Source organism: Phyllobates terribilis, unplaced genomic scaffold, assembly GCF_046119375.1.
Source record: "Phyllobates terribilis strain yellow unplaced genomic scaffold, ASM4611937v1 Scaffold_2__4_contigs__length_985480577, whole genome shotgun sequence".
Lineage (NCBI taxonomy): Eukaryota > Metazoa > Chordata > Amphibia > Anura > Dendrobatidae > Phyllobates > Phyllobates terribilis.
This window is the reverse complement of record NW_027362762.1, coordinates 862021656-862047716: the sequence shown is the minus strand read 5'-3', so window position 1 is coordinate 862047716 and position 26061 is coordinate 862021656. Positions and strand designations below refer to the sequence as shown.

General features: G+C 43.5%; 1 protein-coding gene across 5 annotated transcripts in view; it reads right to left on the bottom strand.

The window, feature by feature from the left end:
* The window catches only part of SPECC1 (sperm antigen with calponin homology and coiled-coil domains 1), a 519798-nt gene that overhangs the window by 472115 nt on the left and 21622 nt on the right, over positions 1-26061 (bottom strand). For 4 of the 5 annotated variants that reach the window (XM_073667989.1, XM_073667993.1, XM_073667996.1 and 1 more), the window contains exon 2: positions 6660-6752. The exons of the other annotated variant lie outside the window; for it this stretch is intronic. The gene's annotated coding sequence lies outside the window, so the exon portion shown is untranslated. The remainder of the gene's footprint in view (positions 1-6659; positions 6753-26061) is intronic. 5 annotated transcript variants of the gene reach the window in all.

Genomic DNA, 26061 nt, shown 5'->3' with positions numbered 1-26061 from the left:
ATGTTGACTATGATCCAATCAGTGCTAAAATAATTTTCACTATTGGGGTACTGGACCTTAAAGTGTCATAGATGGCAGGGTATCTACAGTTGTTTGGTAGTTATAATTAAAACCTGTTTGGTCTTGGGCGTTCCATTGTGTCTACAGCTGTCTCTACATGGGGAGTAGTGCAGGGTGTTGTGTAGCTGTGACAACTCTGACGTGGGGGGAACTACTGTTTCTTCATTGACACTGGAAAAGTGGTGATGCTGTTATTATAGGTGAAGTGTAAAAGACTGCTGTGACCAGGGAAGGGTAGTGTTGCAAAGCTTTTGTAAGAGAAAACTTACTTTGCAACTGACCTTTTATTGAAAGTCCTCAAGAATGGAGGGACTTTTAAGTTTATAGTTTACTACTCATCACCAAGATTACCCGCCAACTCTGCAGTGGCAGCTAGTTTCTTGGCAAGGAGGTAATGCTTGCAAGCTCTTTGTTTTAGCTTCACCTTCCCTATGCTCCTCCGATGCTGCAAAGGCAAAGTTTCAGCATGTGTGAGAGCACAGTTTGACCATGCCACTGGTCCTAATTGTCAATCATCAGGAGTGCACCGCCACTGGCAAGCAGGAAGTCGAGAAGCAGAGAAGCAGTGCGCTTTTAAACAGCATTTATGAAAAAATCTCTTTAAGACCAGTGTATGTGAAAGGGAAGGGATATAATGTTTATAACTGTAAGTAATGAGGGGGCAGACACATCTGTAATTACATATGGGGGCTTAATTCTGACTATTGGAGAGCCATGCTTGCACATACTCAGTTGCTGGACAATTGATTTTCAATTAGTTATTCTGGCTCCTAACTTCTATAGAGGCTTCTACACCTGGCTAAAATTTGGCCTGGGGCAATGTAAGTCCTGGATTACAAAAGAACAAAATTGAATTGGTGGTTATGACAGATTGTTTAGGATGTAATCAATAATACCTGATCGGTAGGCACCAGGCACCCCACCGATCAGCTGTTCCCGGTGCCAGCGGCGGTCAGATGTAATCAGTGGTAGACAGCTTTGTTAACTGGAAAAATATTGCATTGTCAGATGAATCCATATTTCTTTGTTGGACTATGCTGATAGGAGGATCAGAATTTGGGACAAACAGTATGAATCGACAGCATGGAGTAGAACAGTACAGCTTTGTCAACTACATAGTAGCCGTGGCAAGGTACTGCACATCCGTCCCTTTCAAGCGAATAAGTGTAGCACCCTGAGGACTCGGCTGCTACAGGGGTATTGCACCTCACTCCAGAGGTGTGGTATTCCACTCCCGGGTAAGGATGGAGTGTGGGACTGAGCTCAGTAGGCTGCATGCACTACATACATCCCATTTCCGGGGGACAGAACTACGGTACTTCCACCAAGTAAATGTGCAGGTACGACAGCGTCTGTCCCTGGCTGGAGTGGGAGGGGGGGTGGAACATCCCAGTAGTGTAGGGGCAGATAGGGGAGGGGCTCTGGGCATAGAGATAGGAGCCCATTGGGTGCTGGTCACCTGGGCTCACACATAGAGGGAGTATATATGGTGGGCACCATCTTAGGACGAGGTCAGTCAGTCAGTCAGTCAGTCAGTCTGAGGAGAAGCTGAAGGAGAGTTCAGCCAGGAGGGCTGACTAGGAGCTGTGGCTCCGGCTGGGCCCAGCTCCAGGGCCAGGCTTGTAGTGGAGAGGAAGAAGAAAGGCCCAGAGACGCAGAAAAGAGGGAACCCTAAGATCCCAGAATTAAGCCAAAAGGGTGAAGGGTTGGCAGAAGAGGGCACCGGATCCCAAGCTGGCGGAGGCAAAAGTAACCCTTAACCAGGAACCGGAGGTCGTGGTCAAGTTTTGCCACGACCCTCACCACATCCACCAGGAAGGTACACCAAGAGTAGGGTCAGGAAAGCCAGAGAAGGTTTTACCGTAGAAGGCCCAAGGGAACCGGACAAAGGTGGATCCCTGGTGGGGACGGCCAGGAGAAAGAGAGTGAGAGGGAAGCTCAGGACCACGCTCCGGAACTGCCTGGGGGTTAGCCGAGTCCCGCACCTGGTGAATGCAGTACGGCTCGGGTGGTCACTCCCGGCCGAAGTGACTAAAGCAACATCAGTGAGTAAAAAACCCTGAAACTGCATCTCACGTCTCTGACTCTCCTTTCTGCACTATCACTACCTCCATCATCCGCACCAGCTGCCCTGAGGCCATACCCCTCCCGTTGGGGGTTATACCACCATTGCTGCACACATACTACCGGCCTCAGCGGACTGTTCTGCAGCGGCGGCCTTGTGACCGCAAATCAACGGGTGGCGTAGTCGACACTGAAACAACATCTACCAAGACTGCCACACACTTAGTTTGACCACCCTGGGCACGGACCGGGTCACCGCCACAAGGACTACTACCCCTATCTAGATCCGGCTCCGGGTATCCCTTGAACATGGCCCAGTGGGCGCGTCATAAGGAAGGATCCGCAGTACCATGATGAGGCACAATGCATTTGACAGAGCTGTGCTGTTCCTCTCCAGAACTGATCACATCTGGCCACCATCGGCATCGGAAATAGCTGATTGGTGGTGGTGCAACACCCGGCACTTCCGCCAACAGCTAATGATAGGCCATCAATATTAAAGTACCAGACAACCCCTTTAAGATTTAACATTATCCATTAGCGATAGTCTTTCAAGTAGGATTTTAAGCAGTTTTCATTATGTGGTTGTTGCAATATTCACTGTGTGTGATAAAACCAATCTTAGTTTACCTATCCTAGTATTCTTTCTCTTTTATAGAGGTATTCTATATCCAAAAGCACAAGGATGGGATGGATGAACGGACAGACAGATAAATGGATGGATCGATGGATGGTACGATTAGCTCAACACTTCTATTTTGGCCAATGTCATTTACAAATTGCAGCTGTACAGTCCCAGTGATAACAGGAAGAGGCCCATAGACTCGCAGCTGTTTCACATACTGAGCTGTGAGCTCCTGCAGAGTATTTAAAAGGAAACATTTGAAAACCATATTACACGTGTTTAATAGTGAGACCCACAGAAGTCCCTTTCTTTTTTTTTAGTTTAGGTCTGTAATGTAACCATCAGTAAGTGGAAAACCAGTTTAAATGTAAAAAACAATCTTTTCCCACTTATAAATATTTTTCCAGATTGGTCCTCACTGATTACCTGCTGTGTATATACACTGACTGGCCACTCAATTATAGACGCCCATCTGGAAACATGTTGGACCTTTTTAGACCTTCAGAAACTCAGCAGTTCATTGTGGCATAAATTCCATTAAATAATTATGTTCTTAAGAACATTGCCCCAAGCGGACATGATAGCTCCTCACATTAGCGGTAAATTGAATAAAGGTACTGACATACTCTGAGCAGACTGTTCTTTTTCGTCCCAGAGATGAACTATAGAATTAAGATCTGGGAACCAATCCATGACTCTATAAACCTTGTGGAATAGTGCATTGTCCTGCTGTGGTATTGTGCATGAAGGGATGAACTTGGTCTGCTACGACACTTAGGTTGATCCAAGGGAATCCGAAGACCTAGGGTGTGCCAAGAAAACATTCCCCACACTACTGTATATTACTCAATCTCCGACAACTTGAACTGTTGACAGAAAGGGTTCATCAATTCATGCTGTTTGCACCAAATTCTGATCCTCCTGTAAGCATGCTACAACAAAAATCTTTATTCATCTGATATTTTTCCACTGTCAGTGATCTAACTTTTCCCTTTTCCCTAAGTGTAAAGGGAGAGGAAGATTTCTGTCACCCATTAAAGTTGCTATTGAAACTTGATTGCTGTAATGTGCTAGATTCATTGTACATGATGATTGATGCAGCTGTTTACAGTGTTGTTATGCTCCTCAGATGTGGTGATATTGGGAAGAAGAAAAGGTAACATAGCAGATACAGGGCACAGGGGGGTTAACAGTTAGCCAGGCCCTGCCATTGGGAGATGTTTTAGGAGCAAAAAGGGAAGTTGCTAGTAATTTCCTTAGTAATAGACAAAGTGAGAGTTAAGTGAGGAGAATGAATTCAGTTACAGGCAATGTGACAGACTAGGCCGTACAACATGTGTGAGAAGGAAGGCGTTTCGGGTAGCAAGTTTGCAACAGGATAGTATCATGGCATTTGGGATCTGGATACAGCAGGCAAGTCTGGGTGCCTGGTGAGTTCTAGATGAAAACTATAGACAGGTGAGCTCATATTCTGGAGTACAGATCTGGAGGTCTGAAGCTATAGCCATAGGTTAGTGGAGTACCTGAGACAGCACATGAGTTTGAAGTGACAGAAGCTACGTGTAGCCCAAAGTATAAGTGAAGAGATACTGGTAGCTGATTAAAGCTGATACTTGTCAGGCTGGGGCATGGGTACTGCACCAAAGTAAGCTATGGGTGGAAGGAAAGCAAACTAGAAATGGGGGGCCCTGTTCAGGTTTATGTTTTCATAGGAATTTGTCTCACAAGAAATTTACTGCCACTTGTATCTACAATGAAAGTACCTCTGTGTATAGTGCAGACGATGTAAAGAACAAACTTTGTACCTGCTGCCTATTGTATATATGTTTCATCAGTTAAACCAGTAAAATACAGCTTATTTTCATTAACTGGAGAGGATCCTTCCTTACTAAACTGCTGAGTCCCAGTTTGCTGTACCATCTACTAACATGCATTCAAGGGAAAAGATCTTTCAGAAAGACATCACATTATACACACCAAGAGACCCATTTCACTAGTGTCTGGCCCGTGACCATTACACCAGATGTTTTTCCTTGATCACATCATTCTCAGTATACTCTCGAGGGCATTGCATTAGAAAACCCCAATAGGTGGTCAGGCTTTGATATACTTACCCTGGCTGCTATAGCATTGATGACCACACCTCATTCAAACAGACTCAGATCACTCTATTTTCCCATTCTAATGAGGAACCGCACTAAAGCTGATCTATAGAAAACAACCTCACTTGATTTTATGGATCATATGTCTAATATTCATACCGGAAAACTCCAAACATGAAAGAGTTGGTATCTTTGATAAACTGATCTGTATACAATATTTATACAGTATATACTTCCCCCTTTGAGTTCTCTTACATAACTTTCACAATATAATACAGTTGCAGAACTCCGTTTTATCAGTTTGCTGGCATCACGTGTCACAGTTCCCCTTGCTGCCAGGGTGCACTAAACTAAGCCTGTACCTCTCTTTATCCAAACATACACTGACAGAAACCATATAACCACTTCCTCAGTGAACATTATAAGATATTCTGTTCTTTTCATGTGGTTGTGGCCTTCAAACAGCTCCATGTATATAATAAACTCTTAAACTAGCAAGTACAACAAGAAAAATGAAAGGAAGTTATATGGTTACTCGGCCAAACTGGATAACCGTAGTCCTGACCCAGCAGTTTTCATGTACGAGTCTATCATTTACTAGTGTGTTTTTGTAAAGCCACCTGATGCTTTAAATTTTAAAATTAGAGGAGTAGTCCGGTCTTCAGAAAAAAAGTCTGTAGTCACTCTGTGACTGCAGACGTCTGAATCCTTACAGCGCACCAGGATTCACCAGTATTGCTGGAGAGAGTGAGCGGTAACGTGATTACAACTATGTGATCTGCATACTTCCGGTCACATCCCAACTAGATGGCTTCTCTCAATACAAGGCGAGTACGTCTAGTTGGCACATGATCGCATGTATGCAAATCGTGACCTCCCGCTCTCACTGTCAATGCCAGTGAATCCTGACAGTGGGCGCACCGCAGAAAACTGCAGTCACATAGAATGACTGCAGACCTTTATCAGATGACCAGACAACCCCTTTAACCATGAGTAAATCCTGGGATCTATTTCACCTCTCTTCCCTGGTAATAATACTGTATGAATGGCCGCAATAAAATGCAAAAGCAAAAACCACACGTGTATGTTTAATACATTGTTGGCCTACATCTGAACTAATGAAAAATGCAGTAACTTTCAGTGAACAAAGAAACACTTCATTGGGAACAGAGGCATTTATATAAGTTCTCTCATTTGCTCTTTATTTCATTCATGCAAAGAACTGATACACAATTTAACATCCCTGTATAAATCCAGTATTTGAGCAAACCTCTTACAACGCTATAGACGTTAATGATTCCTTGGACTCTTACATTAATGGGATTGTCCTATTTAGACAATACTTTTTAATTAGGAAGGCCCCTGTATGTATTTCATTCCATGAGATTCTGCTACTAAGGGGATTAATTCAGCATATGAGCATCCTGCCTATATCATCGTGTAAATGGAAAATATTTAGATACAACTCTTTCGGAGATGGTGGGATCTCCAAGAGTTAGCCCTCATTCAGATGCCAGTGATTTTTCTCGTATGCAAAAAAAAAAGGTCGCGTTTCATCAGTTTGGTTAGTGTCCATTTTTAACATCAGAGTTTCATCAGTTTTTCTAGATGAAAAATAATTAAGATTGATAGAAGAAGCTTGGGAAACAAACAGTCCACGAAAAACGGACAGCACACGGAGTTATGACCATGAGCACATGGATATCAGGGGTATAGGAGAGAAAAAGCAGGACAGAGCGCCGCCTAGAGTAGTATATTCTGAAATGAGAATTTGGCTGATATCAGAGAGATATAGCTAAACTGCTTACCTAGTTCAGTCGTGCTGGGGTCACAACTCCCTTGATTGCATGTAGAATTTGGTGCCGCAAAAGTCCTGGAAGCCTCCGTTTGATATTTTCAACCTAGTGGCAAACAAGGAGACCAATAAATAAAATGCATCATTATAAATGGAATGTGCATCCAAAATTAGAAAAATACCAGTAATACTATAGCAAATGTTAGTTTATTAAAAATCTGAAAAGTGCTAAGCGTTACGGGGTTCAATCCCTTCTGCAGACACATTGAGATAGTTATGTGTCTGAGGAAGGGGTTGAATCCTGTAACGCTTAACACTTTTTTAGATTTCTAATAAATTAATGTTTACCATTACAATACTGCAATTTTAATTCAAATGTTATTCTTGGATACACAGTCCATATATAGTGACATATTTTATTTTTGCTTCTTCTCATGAGCACGTAGAGACTATTTACCTTGAACTGACTGGAATTGAAGTTGAGCGAGCAATTCACTGATGGGATTTAGAAATTGCTTTTAACAGATGTACTTTCTAGTGACAGAGCAACTGAATAAAAAGTTCTGAGTTTGTATTACTTCTAATAGTTGCTGAATGCTTTTAAAGCAACAGCACTACTTCTGCATGTCACACAAGCACAGGAGTCAGGAAGTGTTGTGCTCCAGAAGCATCCAGCAACTAGAGGGGTTAACACAGTCACAGGAGAAGGGGAGTGTTTTAGCAGAGTACCAGGGGGATTGTGGAGATTAGAAGTTGTTTACTGTCCAGCTGGAGCCAAGAGAAAGGTGGTGTGTGTGTTCTGCATCTGACAGAAACGTCCCTGCAAGTGAAAAGGATTCAAGTCAGGAGTGAAGCTAAGCACAGGTCAGGTAGAGTTCCTGAACTAGCAGTGCAGAGTATTGTCAGGCAGAACGATAAGGACTGTAAGAAATGGTGTCACAGGGATCATCTCCCTCAGCAAACCCTCCCCCCTCCTCCATCTCACTGTGTTGTAAAGAATGCTGTGTTCATTAATGTGCCTTTCCATTAGAACTGTACTGTCCTGTACTACTAGGAAGACTGTGAACTGCTGTGCTGCTCAGGAAACTGTACTGTTTGTCATTGGAGCCTGTTGCTCATAAGACTTAACTTGCACTGGCTATGCAGCTTCTTATTAAATGCTACGGTTCTACCATTTATGAGGACTCTTGTCAAGTGTGTCTGGTCAGCAAGTGAAACAACCTAGGTGTCTGTGCCTGAGGGTCAATACCCCTGTGTGCCTGAGAGAAGCTGCAGCACATAGTCTATGGTCGCCCTGAGTAACAGTTCCCCCAGGATTCCAAAGAATTCATGTAACCTGTCTCGCCCCAGTCTGAACCTAGCGGCTTGCGTGTAACATTTGAAATATCAAGCATAACAGAGCTAATAGAATTTACCATAGCTTTGCTGAACATTTTTAAAAGGGAAGATGTCAGCAGGATAAATCCTCCTTCGTCATCTTTATGGGCATGTAGGTCATAGGAACTTGAATAAAATGATACCTTGATATCTGTGATCCGATATCTTACTCCAGAGAAATCCACGTTTTTCTTATATGTAAATGAAATGTTAAGATCTATGGGCCGGACATAGATCTCCCTGAGAATCTGTCTCCAAAGTAAATTTGAAATTTTACGGGTGAGACATGTAATGACTGACCGTCTGCAATCTACATGTCTCACACTGGAAACACGCCCTTTCATTTAAAATAAGCTCTTGAGGCAGACTCTCGGAGAGTTCTATCTCCTGCAACATAGATCTTAATAGCTAATTTACATTAAGAAAAACACAGATTTCTCTAAAACATCAGATCACAGATTTCAAGATATCATTTTTTATTCAACTTTCTATGACCTGCATGTCCATATAGATGGCTTAGGAGGGTTGATCCTACTGACAGATTCCTTTTAATTGGTCCCTTTCATTTTAAAATTTGAAAAAATTAGTAATCCATTTTATCAGAAAAATCTGATTTTTTTTCTTGATTTATGAACCACTTCTTCTCTTCCCCTAACAAACAACAAATCATTCACGCTGAAAAGCTACTAAAATTAATTTTCGTCAAAATAACATGGACTGACTGCTCAGATTAAAGCTGCCTGTAGAACTCTATGGAGAGGGGAGGAGCTGAGTGCGAAGCAGAGGGAAAGAGGGGCACAGGTACAAAAAGAGTGCTGCTGCTTTCTAGTAAGTGAAATTACCCTAGCGCTGGATTCACAGTTACACTGTTTAAGTTCCTCGATGCTGCTTCTGAATATACCCTAAATAGAGACATGAGAGCAGAAATCCCTCGTCTGTGTGCAGTGTATGGGAGACATAACAGGGATTCTCCACCCAGTAGCTCACAGACAACTAAAAATGGGTTAAAAAACCAAGATAGGAGTCATTTAATGCCCAAAAAATGAACTAATTTCTCTTGTACACACGACAGTTTACTCAGAAAAGCTACCAGAAATTATAGGAAAGATTTAAAATTAATGTCCAGAGATGTGAACACTAGTCAGTCCTTGTATATCTGATGCCTAATATTTCTGCTTCATTTGTGTATTTAAATCTCATGACTACCTTCATCGGCGTCCAGCTGCATGGATTTCTTATGAAATGAAAGAAGGGCAGGGTTATAATGACTTTCTCATCTGTGTCTTTATTTAAGTAAACTTATCAGGATTCCACATTTTTCAGCTTAACAAAAATAATAAAAAATGCCAAGAAACCATATAGACCATAAATTTATGTAAAGGTTCGAGTGTGTCCAGAATGCACATATAAACATTAGGTTACTAATCCCAGATGTTTCACATTCTATCACTATAAATTCACGTATGTTTCTGTACAGTAAGACGGCTGATAGGAAGGTTCTCACTGTAATTCACAGCAAAGGATGCCTGGGAAAGAGAGGAAGGGGACCATTTGGGTGACTGTGTGACACAAAATGTCCCATGAGCAGGGGCATACATAGAAATCACGGGGTCTCATAGCAGAAGGTCTTATTTGGCCTCCCTCTCCCCAAGATAAAAAAAAAAATCATATTCGGTAGGGTCACAGAAGAGCAGATCTCACAACTTTGCAGCCTTTACACAGTAATTTTCCTCCTACTGGAGCCCTAGTTTCCCTTTCATTTAACTCTTAAAGTATGATGCCAACAAAAGTGCCCCACAAACTCTGTAAGATACCCCCACAATGAATTTATCGACACGCACAGTATGATGACCCTACTGTACCATACCCCTCAACTTCCCTGGATAAGTATGGTGACCACAACAAGGTATGATTTCCCCCTACACTGTGACCTCCATACATCCCTCCATGCAATATGTGCCTACATACAGTATAAGGGCTCCACACAGTATGATGGACCCCACACAAACCTTCACACTGTATAATAGCTTGTATACAGTATAAAGGCTCCCACATAGCCCTCCAAATATAATAGCCCCCACATAGCCTTCCATATAGTATAATACACCTCATTGTCCTTCATGTAGTATAATGCAGTACTCATAGTCTTCCATATAGTATAATGCACTCCCCATAGTCCTTCATATAGTATACTGCACTCCCCGTATTTATCCATATAGGATAATGCATTCCCCATAGTCCTGCATATAGGATAATGCACTCCCCATAGTCCTCCATATCGTATAATACACTCTCCATAGCCCTCCATATTAGATAATGCACCCCATAGTCCTCGATACAGTATTCTGGCCACCACAATGTTTTCACTGATTTAAAAAAAAAATACCTCTCCTTCTCGTTCCCCCGCTGCTCCGGTCTCTGCAGCGAGCGTTCTGAAGCGCCGCACATCTCAACGCAGAGGGCGCCATGTAATGATGTCATCGTGCCCTCTGCGCTGAGACATCAGATGTCGAGGAAGAATGATGGAGAAGGAAGGATCCAGGATGCGGATACAGTTGCACTTTCGATGACGGTTGGGGAGCCTGACACTGGCTCTGGGCTCCCCTCGGCTCATGGGCCCCATAGCGGCTGCGTGGCCTGTTACCATTGGCAGTATGCCACTGCCCATGAGAGTTAAAATACTTGACAAAGGTAATTATAAAAGAGAAAATTGTTATGTGCATGAAGAAGGAAGAGAAAAGTTGAATAATTTTTATATGGAGATTGTTTTAATTCAAAAAGAAAAAGGATCCACTTATTTCCCCTAGAAATGTCTGTCCAAGGGAAGAAATTGCAGCTCTTCTAAGCTCACTTGGAAGCTGCATTACTAGCCCAAGGGTGAAAGTGGGACTTTTTAGAAAAGAAAAAAAAATCTCTATTTTTACAAATATTTTTTTTGTTGCTCAGTTTTTATTTTTTTTCAAAAATAGCACAATAATGAGAACGAGGGAGACATACCAGTGTGTAAATAGGAAATGTGACAGAGACCACATGGAAGACCAACAAAACATAGGAAAGTTGTCCATGGGACTATGGTGGGGCTTAGAATAAATGGAATTCTCTGCCAGTCAAAAAGTGTAAGATATTATCCTCTGATGCTTTCTTTCTTAGGGTAAAGGGGAGGGGAGAAAAAGAAAAGTTATAAGAAAATAGAGGATTCTATGCGAAAGGAGATCATACAGTTAGGTCCAGAAATATTTGGACAGTGACACAAGTTTTGACATTTTAGCCGTTTGCCAAACATATTCAAGATACAGTTATATAATCAATATGGGCTTAAAGTGCAGACTCAGCTTTTTGAGGATATTCATATCCTAATTGGAGTAAGGGTTTAGGAATTACAGCTCTTTAATATGTAGATGCTTCTTTTTAAAGGGACCAATAGTAATTGGACAATTATCTCAAAAGTTCTTTAATGGGCTATTTCTTCATTAATATATCATCAATTAAGCAGGTAAAAGGTTTGGAGGTGATACCAGGTGTGGCATTCGTATTTGGAAGCTGTTGCTGTGAACATACAAGGAGCTCTTAATGGAAGAAAAACAGACCATCATTAGGCTGAAAAAAAAAGAAATCCATCAGAGAGATAGAAGAAATGTTAGGAGTGGCCAAATCATCAGTTTGGTATATTCTGCAAAAAAAGAGTGCACTGATGAGCTTGGGAACTCAAAAGGGCCTGGATGTCCACGGAAGACAACAGTGGTGGATGATCGCAGAATACTTTCCATGGTGAAGAAAAACCCTTCACAACATGCACCCAAGTGAAGAACACTCTCACAGAACCACCTACTTCCTGATCGAAGTCTACCATAAAGAAAAGACTTCATGAGAGCAAATTCAAAGGGTTCACCACAAGGTGCAAACCATTAATCAGCCTTAAAAATAGAAAGGCCAGATTAGATTTTGCCAAAAAACATCTAAAGAAACCGCCCAGTTCTGGAAAAGCATTCTTTGGACAGATGAAACCAAGTACCAGAATGATGGGAAGAAGAAAGTATGGAGAAGGCTTTGAACGGCTCATGATCCAAAGCAAACCACATCCTCTGTAAGACATGGTGGAGTCAGTGTAATGGCATGGGCATGCAGTACTTCCAATGGTGCTGAAGACAGAAGCAGCCGAATGAATTCTGAAGTGCACAGGGCGATACTTTCTGCTCCATTCAACCAAATGCAGCAAGGTTGATTGGATGGCAATTCACAGATGGGCAATGACCCAAAAAATACTGCGAAAGCAACCCAGGAGTTTAAGAAAAAGAAGTTGAATATTCTGCAATGACTGAATCTCAATCCCATTGATCATGCATTTCACTTGCTTAAGACCAAAACGGTGTGGTCAATGTATCTTGCAGTCACCGCATGCGCAGTGACACTGCAGCGGTGACCACACGATACATTGACCGCGCACACGCCAGGAGTCACAGGTCACAGTGCATGCACTCAAGCTGGTAATCACACAGCCTCAGTGCACACGCGCCGGACCAGCTGCCCGACGTGTGGAAATGCGCATGCGCCCCTCAAACCTAGCGCTTGTCGGGAGCAGTATTCAAATGTAATGGGTGGCGCCAGCACTAACTGAACGAGGCGACCGCCCATGACTGAATGTGAGAATCACACCCCTATGACTGAATACGAGCAGGTAAGATAAAGTATATAAAACATAACATCATTATACTACCTGTTATGATCTGCAACATAAACTAAGGAAAGATAGGGGAAAGCTGTTCCTACAGTAAGACTAAGCTGAATCCCTATGATGTAGCGGGCTGCCTGTTCCTTGTGAACAGACCCGCCTTAGTCCTCGGCTAGTCTGAAAGAAGACCTGTAGAGTTAAGGGAGGGGTCCCTAAAAGAATTAAGGACTGGGACAAAAATGGGACACCTCCTAAACAGAAGTAGATGCAGAGCACAAAAGACAAACAGACAAAACGAACTAGAGGTCCCAGAGGACCAAGCAAACTAGACAGAGATAGGCACCGAAGCACCTGGCTAGAGAGACAGTCAAACAACAATGAAGTCCAGCAAAGCCAGAAGGGCGGAGCTGGAATAAATAGGCAGATGGTCACGTGACCGCAAAACACAAGATAGCAAAAACCAACAGGAGGGTTCTAACAGTACCCCCTCTTCTATGAGGATCTTCCTGATGCCCCAGGCCCAGGCCTATCAGGAAACCTCCTGTGGAAAGCTTTAACAAGCCTAGGAGCAGAGACATCATCCGTCCTTATCCAGGAGTTGTCTTCGGGACCGAAACCCTTCCAGGAGACAAGATACTGTAATTTCCCTCTATGCCATCTAGAATTCAAAATACGAGAAATTTCATATTCGCCGTCTTCCACCACAGGAGGAACTGTGACAGTGGCGTCCCTATTAGATACGTCAGCCTTTTTCAACAAGGAAACATGAAACACAGGATTAATCTTCCAGGAAATAGGGACATCCAACCTAACAGCAGACTGGTTAACAACCTGAAGCACTTTAAATGGACCCACAAACTTAGGACCCAGTTTTTTAGAGGGTATCCTCAACCGCAGGTTCTTCGAGGACAACCAAACCATGTCACCCACAGTAAACAAAACCGCTTTAAGTTTCCTGTCAAAATACTTCTTGGACTTCTTGTTAGCCTCTTGCAGGTTACAACGTACATTAGTCCAAACTCTCTCCAAATCACCGGAAAAATCCTCCTCCTCCGGCACCGCCGACCCCAATTTGGAGAACGAACCAAAAGACGGATGTCTCCCAGTACAACAAAAAAAAGGAGAACACCCAGCAGAGGAGGATGTATGGTTGTTAAGAGCAAATTCTGCAAGATGCAGAAACTCAGACCACCCCTCTTGATTGTCTGCCACAAAACAATGCAAAAACTGTTCTACATCCTGGTTCTTTCTTTCAGTGTGTCCATTCGACTCAGGATGATAACCAGATGAAAATGACAAATGGACTCCCAACCTGTCACAAAAAGCACGCCAAAAACGAGCCACAAACTGAGGTCCTCTATCAGAAACAATATCCGTGGGAACGCCATGGAGCTTGACAATCTCCTTAACAAACGCCTTAGCGAGTGTCTTAGCGCAGGGCAACTTAATGAATGGAACCAAATGACACATCTTACTAAAACGGTCCACGACCACCCAGATGACAGTAAAACCCTCGGACACAGGAAGATCAGTAATAAAATCCATAGTGAGATGCGTCCAAGGCGCACTAGGAACCTCCAGAGGGCAAAGCAACCCCGCAGCAGGAGTATGTGAAGCCTTTGACCTAGCACACACAGTACACTGACGCACCCACTTGATGACTTCCTTATGCCATCCAGGCCACCAAAAACTGCAACTGATAAGTCTCTTAGTCTCCGAAACTCCTGGATGACCTGCCAACCGAGACTCATGACACTCCACAAACAAATCTCTCCTAAAGGCTCTAGGCACGAACAACCTCCCATGGGGAGTGTTAGATGGAGCATCATCTTGAGCATTCAGAATCCCATTCTCCAAAACGGAGTCCAAAGCCGCCACCACAACTCCTTTCTGCAAAATGTTCTCCTCCTCCTCGGCACCGACCGAGGTTAGCTCTCGATGGAGGTTAGCTCTCGATTAGATCAGGGGGAACCAGTGGATGTCGTGTATCTCGACTTCTCAAAAGCGTTCGATAGCGTGCCACATAATAGGTTGGTATACAAAAAGAGAATGATGGGGCTGGGGGAAAATGTCTGCAAGTGGGTAGCTAACTGGCTAAAGGATAGAAGGCAGAGGGTGGTTATAAATGGAATATTCTCAGATTGGGTAAGCGTCACTAGTGGGGTACCACAGGGGTCTGTACTAGGCCCAATGTTATTTAATATCTTTATTAACGACATAGTCAACGGGATAAATAGTAAAATATCAATATTTGCAGATGACACAAAGTTATGTAAAACAATTAATACAAAAGAGGACAGTGCAGACCTACAGAGGGATTTGGATAAGCTGGGTAGGTGGAGCATTAAATGGCAAATGAGGTTTAACGAGGAGAAATGTAAGGTCATACATATGGGAAGGAAAAATGGAAGTCACCAGTACTCCCTGAATGGGAAATCATTGGGGAATTCAGAGATGGAGAAGGACTTGGGTGTCTTGATTGATAGCAAACTAAATTGGAGTGCCCAAAGTCAGGCCGCTGCTGTAAGGGCAAACAGGGTAATGGGATGTATCAGAAGAGGTATAGCTGCAAAGGATGAGAACATTGTTCTTCCACTGTACACAGCACTGGTCAGACCACACTTGGAATACTGTGCTCAGTTATGGGCCCCAATATATAGAAAGGATATAAATGAGCTTGAAAAGGTACAAAGGAGGGCAACAAAATTAATAAAGGGAATGGAGGGACTGCAATACCCAGAGAGGTTGGCAAAACTAGGACTATTCAGCCTGGAAAAGAGAAGGTTGAGGGGGGACATAATAAATGTGTACAAATATGTTAGGGGACAGTATAGAGATCTTGCCCGGGATTTGTTCAAAAGGAGGGATATTACGGTAACAAGAGGGCATTCACTAAGACTGGAAGAGGTTTCAGCACCAGCATAGGAAGGGGTTCTTTACGGTAAGAGCAGTGAGAATATGGAATTCACTGAGTGAGGAGACGGTAATGTCAGATTCACTACACCAGTTCAAGCGGGGACTGGATGCATTTCTAGATACCAGGCAGATTTCAGCATATACTTAAAAATAAAATAAAATAGTAGGTTGATACAGGGATTTATTCTGACTGCTGGTTTCAGAGTCGGGAGGGAATTTTTCCTCAGGTAAAGATTGGCTAAATCATTTGGGGTTTTTGCCCTCCTCTGGATCAACTTTAGCAATTAAAGAACTAATAGGTCGAACTTGATGGACGCAAGTCTTTATTCGGCTTTACAAACTATGTTACTATGTTACTATGAGAGAAGCTGTGAGATAAAGCATCGGCTTTAACATTCTTAGTACCAGGGATATAGGTAACAGAAAAATGAAACCGAGAAAACCAAAGTGCCCACCTAGCTTGACGGGCATTCAAACGCTTGGCAGCATCCAGATAGATCAAATTCTTATGATCTCTGAAAACCTGAATAGGAAATCTAGCGCCTTCCAAAAAATGACGCAAGTGTTCAAACGCAAGTTTAATAGCCAGCAACTCCCGATTTCCAACATCATAATTCAGTTCGGTTTCTGAACTTTTTTTCGAAAAAAAAAGGCACAAGGATGTACTCCACCCTTGTTCTTTTGAGACAAAACTGCTCCGACCCCCACCGAAGAAGCATCAACCTCGACCAAAAAAGGCTTGGTCTCATCAGGCTGCATAAGGATAGGGGCAGAACTGAACCTCTCTTTGAGATACTCAAATGCTTCAATGGCCTCAGTAGTCGACTGGACCGTATTCGCACCTTTCCTGGTGAGATCGGTTAGAGGTTTAACAATTACAGAAAAATTCTTAATGAATTTCCTGTAATAATTGGCAAAACCCCAAAATCTCTGTATAGATTTCAAACCAATAGGCCTAGGCTATTCCTGCACAGCCTGAACCTTCACATGGTCCATCTCAAAGCCCTCGCTGGAGACAGTGTAGCCCAAAAAACTAATTTTCTGCACAGCGAATTCACATTTCTCCAGCTTAGCAAAGAGTGAATTATCACTCAATAACTGCAAAACTTCACGTACACTCTGCCAATGGGATTCTAGATCTGGCGAATAAATCAAAATGTCATCCAAATACACAACCATATTCTTACCAATCAAAGGTCTCAGGATGTCATTAATCAGGTTCTGAAAAAATGCAGGTGCATTGGTAAGACCAAAAGGCATCACCAGACTCTCAAAGTGACCTACCGGAGTGTTAAAAGCAGTTTTCCATTCATCACCCTCCTTCACACGTAACAAATTGTATGCCCCCCGGAGATCAATTTTCGAGAACCACTTGGCCCCCACTAACTGGTTAAACAAGTCAGGAATTAACGGCAATGGGTAGGAATTGCGTACGGTAATCTTATTAATTTCACGAAAATCCATACATGGACGTAAACCGCTGTCCTTTTTTTTTAACAAAGAAGAAAGAATCCAACTGCCACAGGCGACTTAGAAGGTCTAATGTGACCAGCAGCCAGGCTAGTCTCTATGTATTCCTCCAAGGCCTTTCTTTCAGGGATAGTCAGATTAAACAAGCGACTTTTGGGAAGAGTAGCACCCGGAACAAACTCAATGGCGCAATCATAATCCCCATGAGGAGGTAAAACTTGCGACTCCTCCTCCGAAAAAAAACTCAAAAAATCTTGAATAGGTACAAGTAATTCTCCCTTTTCCACAGCCGCAATGCGACCATTACAACATTTATCATAGCGCTTCGGACTCCAAGACTTAATCACATTAGTAGACCAGTCCAATAAAGGATTGTGCAGTCTTAACCAAGGCAATCCTAGAACGCCTGGAGAGGGCAAATTATCCAAAACAACCAAGTCCAAAATTTCTTGGTGATCTCCATTGATAGTGAGAGGAAATGCAGCAGTCTTGTGAGTAATACATTTCAAAGGAGTGTTATCAATTGCAACCACAGAAATAGGTGATGACAAAGGTTTGGATTTCAATTTAAGGTTTTCCAAAAACCCTTTATCAATCACATTATGTGTTGAACCACAATCCACAAATACCTGAAATTCAATCAAATCTCCCTGCAGAGTAGTACTCCCCGAAAGAAACACTCCTGCAGAGCGTAAACAAGCTATACGGGCGTAACTGACCTTTTTTTTTTCTTTACTTAAACGATGCTCACAATACTTAATCAAATGGTCATCTTTACCACAATAAAGACACAAACCTTCGGCGAATCTCCGATCTCTTTCCTGAGAGCGGAGTGACATTGCCCCCACCTCCATTGGTTCTCCGCTGTCAGAGCAGATTTTCTGGGAACTAGGACCTGAAGTTACAGGAGTTTTTACATCATTAGCCCTGGACCTCAGTCTCCTGTCCACACGAACAGCTAACTGCATAGCTTCCTACAGAGTCTCAGGTGCAGGGAATGCAATTAGCAAATCCTTAACCCTTTCACTCAGACCAGCAAGAAATAAACATCTTAGCGCAGAATCATTCCATTTAACTTCTGAAGCCCATCTCCTGAAGTGTGTGCAATAATTTTCAACATCATCTGACCCCTGATTCAAACGTCTAAGTTCTGATTCAGCAGATGAGATTCGATCAGGATCGTCATATAATAGCCCCATAGCAGAAAAAAATTCTTCAACAGTACTTAAACACGGATCATTAGGCTGGAGAGAAAAGGCCCAACCCTGTGGTTCTTTGCACAAAAGTGACATAATAAAACCAATGCGCTGTGATTCATTCCCAGAGGATCTGGGTCTCAAACGAAAATATAACAAACAAGCATTTTTAAAGTAAAAAAAAATATTGCTGTTTACCATAAACAAAAATCAAGCAGTCCTACCTTGGTTTCAACAAAATGCGCTCCAGGACAGCTACTCACGTGTTGCTGAAGCTCAGCCACCTCCAGAGACAATCCCTGCAGGCGTTGAGCCAACTCCTGGACGGAAACCATACTGATCCCCGAATTTCTTTCCTTTTAGTTTTTTTTTTTTTGGGCTGGACTTACTGTTATGATCTGCAACATAAACTAAGGAAAGAATGGGAAAAGCTGTACCTACAGTAAGACTAAGCTGAATCCCTACGATGTAGCAGGCTGCCTGTTCCTTGTGAACAGACCCGCCTTAGTCCTCGGCTAGTCTGAAAGAAGACCTGTAGAGTTAAGGGAGGGGTCCCAAAAGAACTAAGGACTGGGACAAAAATGGGACACCTCCTAAACAGAAGTAGATGCAGAGCACAAAAGACAAACAGACAAAACGAACTAGAGGTCCCAGAGGACCAAGCGAACTAGACAGAGATAGGCACCGAAGCACCTGGCTAGAGAGACAGGCAAAACAACACTGAAGTCCAGCAAAGCCAGAAGGGCGGAGCTGGAATAAATAGGCAGACGGTCAAGTGACCGCAAAACACAAGATAGAAACAAAAACAAACAGGAGGGTTCTAACACTACCACCAATTTTCATGAAAACAGCTTGTTAGTGATGCACATTACATCACTAACAAGCCAATGGGAGCAGTGTACATAACAACTAGGACGTGACAGGATCCCTTTAAGATTTGTCTGTTTTGTTATCAAGGAAGAAAAAAAATAAATTCTTGGAGAGGTAGTAATTTTGTGAGGAAGTTTCTCATGTATCCTTTCAAATGTTGTCCTACAAATAAGTGGATAAGGGGGCAAATTCTAATACAAGGTATCTAAAATAGGCAAAAGGTCCACAAATCAGTTTTAAAAAGATTGGTGATGCCCACAGACTGCACAATATGTATATGAAAACTGGTAATATCAAAGTGAAACACTAATTTCGTGATACCACAAAGTAAACTGTGATGAAGAAGTTGACTTATTCTAGACAAAACAGTCGTGATGTTAAAATGTGAGGGAACAGGAAATTAGTTTCAGATGTTGATTTTGCAGGAATTTTTTATTTTTTTGCAGTCAGCTCAATTTCAGCGTCAACAGTGTCAAACAGTGACAATGATAAAGAACAGCTAAACTGAAGGGGACAATCTAACAACTACACAGCATCGGCCACTAATTTACACATCACATGACATCACATCAACCTTCCGCCTCCTGCCCTTGATGTTTGGTAGAATATCACATGGTAATAAATTTAATAGTATTTTGTTGTGATACAAAGTTTTAAAAATTGATATTTTATACCAGATACATATTTCAGTTAAATATTGTAAATTTGTCGTTAAAGGAGTTGTCTACTTCTTGGACAACCCCTTTTTAAATGCTGTAGTCCCCCGTATAAAATAAAAAAAAATACTTATACTCCCCTCCCGAACTAGTGCTGTTCCAGCAAGGTTGGTGCCCTGTCTGATATTATTAGGTCACATGAGCACTCCAGCCTATCATTGGCCGTTGATGGGATGTTCATTTACACTTCCCTCAGACATCCCATAAACGTATGAGCAAAACAGCCCATCAGCGGCTACTGATAAGCTGCAGTGCTTGTGTGGCATAGAAATATCACACAAGCACCAGGAAACCTGGCACCAACATCTATGATATTCCACCGTTGCAGGAGGTAAGTATAAGTGTTTTTTTTATTTTAAACAGAGAAATACAGCACCTACAGACGACTTGTAATTTGCTAAAAAAAAAATTTGTAAGATACGATATAAAAATCTTAGCCCACCAGACTCTGCCACTCTTTTCCGTTTTGCGCTTCGTCACTCCATTACAGAGATATTGACATTTATAGCTCTTGGAGTGTAATATGTGAAATCTCTGCATGTAATGCAACTGGGCGTTTCTTCTGAGTTTTTCTTGGGGTGTTCGTTTTTAACCCTCCCTCTCAGACATGTAAAATCGCAGCTCAGCAGCTGATCTAGCAATCTATCAGTCTCAGCTGTGACTGTCAGCATCTGGGAGGGAGGGGTGAAAGCGCACACCTCCAGAGAAGAATGAAGAAATGCCCAGTTGGACTGCAAATCAGAAATTTCACATAGTGTGCTGCAGAAGAAACAAATGTGAATATTTCTGAACTGGAATGATGCAGCACAAAAAGACTAAGCACTGCAGAATCGGTGGAAGGTATTTCATTTTTAAGGACCAAGGAACATATTTGTCCCATAATTTTTAACTGACCCCAATGTGACTCAATCAATTTATGGTCAAAAAGGGATAGCTCAATTATTGGGGACAAGTAACAGGTCCTCTTTATTAATGTATACCAACTTATTACATATCTTATTACATAATCTTGTATATTCTGATGCTACAGTTACATTACTTCCCACCTGCCTGACATATGTTTTTAAGAAATATATAACAGATTGAAGGGGAGTGAGTATAACTGCAATATTACACTACACAGAGTTTGTTTGTAGCCTGTAACCATTGTAGGAATGTATGCTCTCAGGTAGGCATTAAGTAGCGTTCACACAGGTAATGCGGTTTGGTCCAAACATGTGCAGTTTTATTGCTGTCATAAAACTCCAAAGGATTCAAAACCAGAAAGAGCTTCTTCTAGGCACAAAGGAATAACAGCAAATAAATAGTTAATTTAGCAGGCACATATGTCAGTGCGGGCTCACCCAAATAGATTACAGTCCTTTTACCCTGAGCAAATTTTATACGCAGAAGAGATATGGTCCTACCATGTATCGGTATCCCCTTCGGCCTGAGCTCCAGCAGCTTCCAACGCCTAACAGAAGTGTTCAACTCCATGCACAGTTCCACACGTTACTTTGCAGCTCCAACACACAGATTGCTCAGCTTGCATAGCTGACCCATGCAGTCTCTATTCAGAGAGAGACTCAGGTTGTCTCCCAGCTCTAGCTCACATTTTGGCGGGTCACTCACCACCTTCAACACGCTCCACTCTGCTCAACATCCAGCAGACTGACACAAGGTGAACCCATTTCCTGTTTGTTAGTCAAAGCTAGCCAGGTGCACATAATTAAGACCTTGAGTGCTAGGATTTAACCCAGTCCTACCAGGCTTTGCTACACAATGGTCACGAGTCTGTATAAGAGCTGGAGACACAAAACGGTAGGATATTTGTGGCACCCCAGGGGTCCGGTTGCCACAGTGGCATTGCCTCCCTCACAAGGGGTGATGCCATGCCAAGCAGGGGTCCCCTAGTCAGGTATACTAGCATGCAACACTTTCCTGGCTCCAGACCAGAAAGGGGAGCTCCTTCCCTTAGCAATTGGAATCTGGAGGCGGGGTTAGTTAGAGTTAGTGAGAGTTGAATTCAGGACAGCGAAGAGGAAAGACCTGGGGAGTGGAGCTGCACGGCAGCTCAGCCCAGAGAGGAGCGTAGAAGAACCGGACACCGGAGTCCGAGGTTGTGGGGCACTGAAGGCCCAGCAGCAGAAACTGGAGGTCAGGAGACTGCAGTTCTCCTGGCCCCATCAGGCCGCCCGGAGGCTCAGCAGCACATAGGACCCAGCACCGCCACTTGGGAGCGACACTCCAGGAAGGCCCGAGCTCCCTGCCATACGGGTGAGCACAAAGACGTTTTACTCAGGGACGAGGGCCACAGCATAGCTATAAGCAGCAGGGCCAAAGAGATTACAACAGAGGGAAGGCCTACAACTTCACCTGGAGAGGTGTATTCCCAACTTGCTTCCAGGCCGCCCGGACCTCTACTACCAGATAGTACCCGTGCCCCGGTCTGCCTAACCACCGCAAGTAAAGATAAGAGGAAACCGCCATTAAGTTGTGCACTGGTTATTATCTGCGCCATCCCCTGCACTACACTGCACAGCAACATCTATAACATCACCATTTCCTGCCCTGGAGCTAAGCTCTGCCTGTGGAGAGCTGAACCAACTCTGCTGCGTCATCATCAGCTCACGAACATTATATATAGAAACTCTATTCCCTTTTCTTTAAAATCCTTTTATTGACCGCCCTGGGTCACGGACCGGGTCACCACCACTGTAACATCCCCCAGCATCGACCGGCCCGGCTACCGAGTACCCCACGGCCCAGGGGGCGCGTCATATTCATAATGCATAATTGAAAGTTGCCTTTATTTTAGATAAAATCAAATTAGTAGGAATGGTATATAACATGTTTATAGAGGACCTTTCAGTAGTTATGCAGTATATACAGAGCAGAAGAAGCATCATTGTGGAGCACGTTATTCTCCACTTGGTAGGCAGGTTTTACATCAGTCCTGCAGTTCCCCTATATGCTGGCAGTCTCCTTTTCAGATGGTTTGAGTATCCACGTAATATTTTTATGTACAATTATATTAGCTTGTTTTTCAGTCACATTGACCAAGGCTCACTGCCAAATGTCCAACTGCAGAACGCTAACTTCATCACAAAAAGTCCAAAATAATAAAACTTCTCTAGGCAAAGAGAACTAACATTCCTGCCCGAACTGGCGCTGTACAAGGTGATGAGGTATCTTTGAATGCTCCATCACTAGCAATGTTGTTAGGCTTATGGCAACATGATGCTTTGAACGCACACAGTATAACACTGCCAGTTCCTCAAGCTATGATCTTACAAGTCTTGCATTTGCAGGTCTTCTAAGGTCAAATCACCAGAAAAATAATCAGCTCATGAATGAGACAAACTAAGCTTCCTGGAGATTTGGACATAGATCTGATGTGTTACTAGCCACAGTAAACATTCTGCACGATTTCTCGGATTAAGGACAGGCAAGTGTTGAAAAATGTAAATTAATCACAATTTTAATGAAAGGTCTACTTCAAAAGAATGATAAAATAACTACAAAAAATAAAACAAAAAGTATCCACAAATCATGTAGAAGAATAGTCTATTTAGAGACACATTAGATGTAAGATAATAATTTTGAAGCATAGTGCAAGCAGTGTGCCAGCCTCTCCATCAAGCGAATAGAAGAAGCGACGAGGTGTCGTTGCGATGCCCGGTAAAAAGGTGCAATATTCTGCAATTTATAAGTTACCTTTATTGGAAGTCTACAGTTAACAGATCACAAACTGATATTCAGCTCCGGACAGGAGCCTTTGTCGGGTGATGTTAGCCACCTAAGAAGGCTCCTGTCTGGAGGTTAAAACTGGTTTGTGCTAAACTGTAGATTTCCAATAAAGATAACTTATAAATTACTGATTATTGCACCTTTTTACCGGGCAGCGCAACAACACCTCGTCACTTTTTCTATCAATTTGTTAATGACACGCCCCCAGGGCCGTGGGGTACTCGGCAGCCGGGCCCCTGTGTATGCCGGTAGGGGAGTATCACGGTGGCTGGCCCGGTCCGTGACCCAGGGCGGTCAGTGCAAAAGGGGGGTACTTTTATATGGGGTTTTTGGGATTGTTCGTGACGCCACCTGTGGATTGCGGCTAAAGGGGAGCCGCCGCCCTCTGGAGCTGGTGTTACGGCAGCAGGGATGGTGTGGCTCTCCACAGGTAGAGCTAGTTCCAGGGCAGTGTAGGTAGTGTGCGTTGCACTGGGCGTTGTAGTACCGTGAGGGAGAGATGCCGCAGATGAAAGAAGGGACTGAGGCAGTGCGGTGCAGTCATCCGAGTTTTTACTCACAGTTCTTATGACAGTTCCACTGGTGCACTGTACAGGTGTCAACCTCCCACGTCGCGCTGCGTCCACCAGGCAGGGGTTCAGCACTTCCTCAGGTAGATCAGGAGTACCTGGCAGAACCCCACTTTCTCGTGTTCCTAGCTAGACCGTCTTCACGCTGGGTCTTTCTCCCTCCTGCCCTGCGCTTCCCACTCTCAATCCTGCTCGGGTGCTCTGAAGTCCCTCCTGTCCGTCGGAGTTCACAGACCTGCTTGACCCTCACGGGGATTAGAATGAGGCTTCGGCAACTGACTATAGAAGCCAGAAGCCTCCGGTTTTCCCAGCCGAGACCTGGAGTAACACGACTGGACAAGGGGCCGGTCCCCTTCTTGCGGCCTACGATCCCTCTGTCTTCTGACTGATGGGGGGGTGTACGGGTGCCTTCCTGCACTCGCCGTACCCCCTAGGATCCCTTCTTAGAACGGAGCCTACTCCCTGCTCCCCTCCTGGGCCTCTGACACTAGGCCCTAGTTGTGGAGCAGAGCTCCTACTGAGACTCTGCTCCCGGACTGTTCTTCTGAACCGTCCCCTCACTACTGTCCTCTGACCTAACTGCCACACTAAGATGGCTTCCCATTTTATACTCCTACCAAAGTGCTCCCCCTAACTACTTCCTCCACCCACACCCACTACTGGTTCCCCCTACCTTTGGGTTCCCCCCACTCCAGCCAGGGACAGGGCTCAGCAGGAAAACACATTGCATCTTGCCCTTCCAGCCGGCCTGGAGCAGTGTAGTGTTAGATGCAGGTGTTGGGGTTCCGGGTAGCACTCCCTCCTTACCTGAGAGAAGGAGACACCACACCTCTGGGTGAGGTGTAGTACCTCTGTGGCGACTGAACCCTCAGGGGCGCCACATTAACCCACTCATTCCCTGAACGGGTTCTGTCCTGGAGCAGTTTCCCATCTAGAAGTTGAAGTTAGCTCTTCACCCACCACTTTCCATTTCACCAATTCAGCACCATGTAAACTCCATCTCTTTAGTCTTTCCCCCAAAGCAGAGGGCTCAGGGCACAGTACAGCATGTATAGTAGTTCTCAAAACACTGGATCAGTCCTAAGAAGAAAAGTTTTGAAGAACCTTGGTAAGGCTATGGGCACACATTTTTGTCAAGCAGATTGCACCTGAAAAAGCGCTGCAAAACCAACTAAAAAAAAAAAGATCATAAAGCACAGTAATGTAAAAGCGACACTGCTGTGCACATGTTCAGTCTTTCGTTACTTCTTTTAACTGCCTTAGGGATTGGGAACTGTGAAGCAGTTAAAAGCATAAGCATATCCATTCTTAGGGTGGCTACTATTAGGAAGCCACTCGCTTGTTATTGTTTAAATCATAGAAATAAGAGACAGGCATCAGAGTCGACGCAAAAATAACAGCAAAACCGCCAGCGAAGCCGCCTCTGTAAAAGGCCGGTAGCTTTTTTCTGAAGCAGCTTTGCCTATGAAAAATTTGCTTTTTCTTGGCTCAACTCAGCATAAATAAATTAAATACCCAGGTACTGCAGCTCGGCTCTCATTAAAGTGAACGGAGCTAACCTGCAGCACCCACACAACAGCCAGTAGACACTGTATGGTGCCGCGCTGTTCCAGCTCTGGAGTGTGTGCACCCAGCTGCAGTGGGACTTGCTAGCAGCTGACTGGTGGGGGTACCGTGTGTTGGACTACCACTGATTTGATATCAATGACTAATAACAATATGCCATCAATATCAAAGTTCTGGCTGACACCTTTTAATAGTGAGTAGAGCAAACGGTACACATAGGCTCAGATAATGTAAGACAATAACAATCAGAATTGTGAAAACAGAATATTAATATATAAATAAATTAAATATGAAATAAAAATATCATATTGGATGATAAAGGGAATCTGTCAGTAGG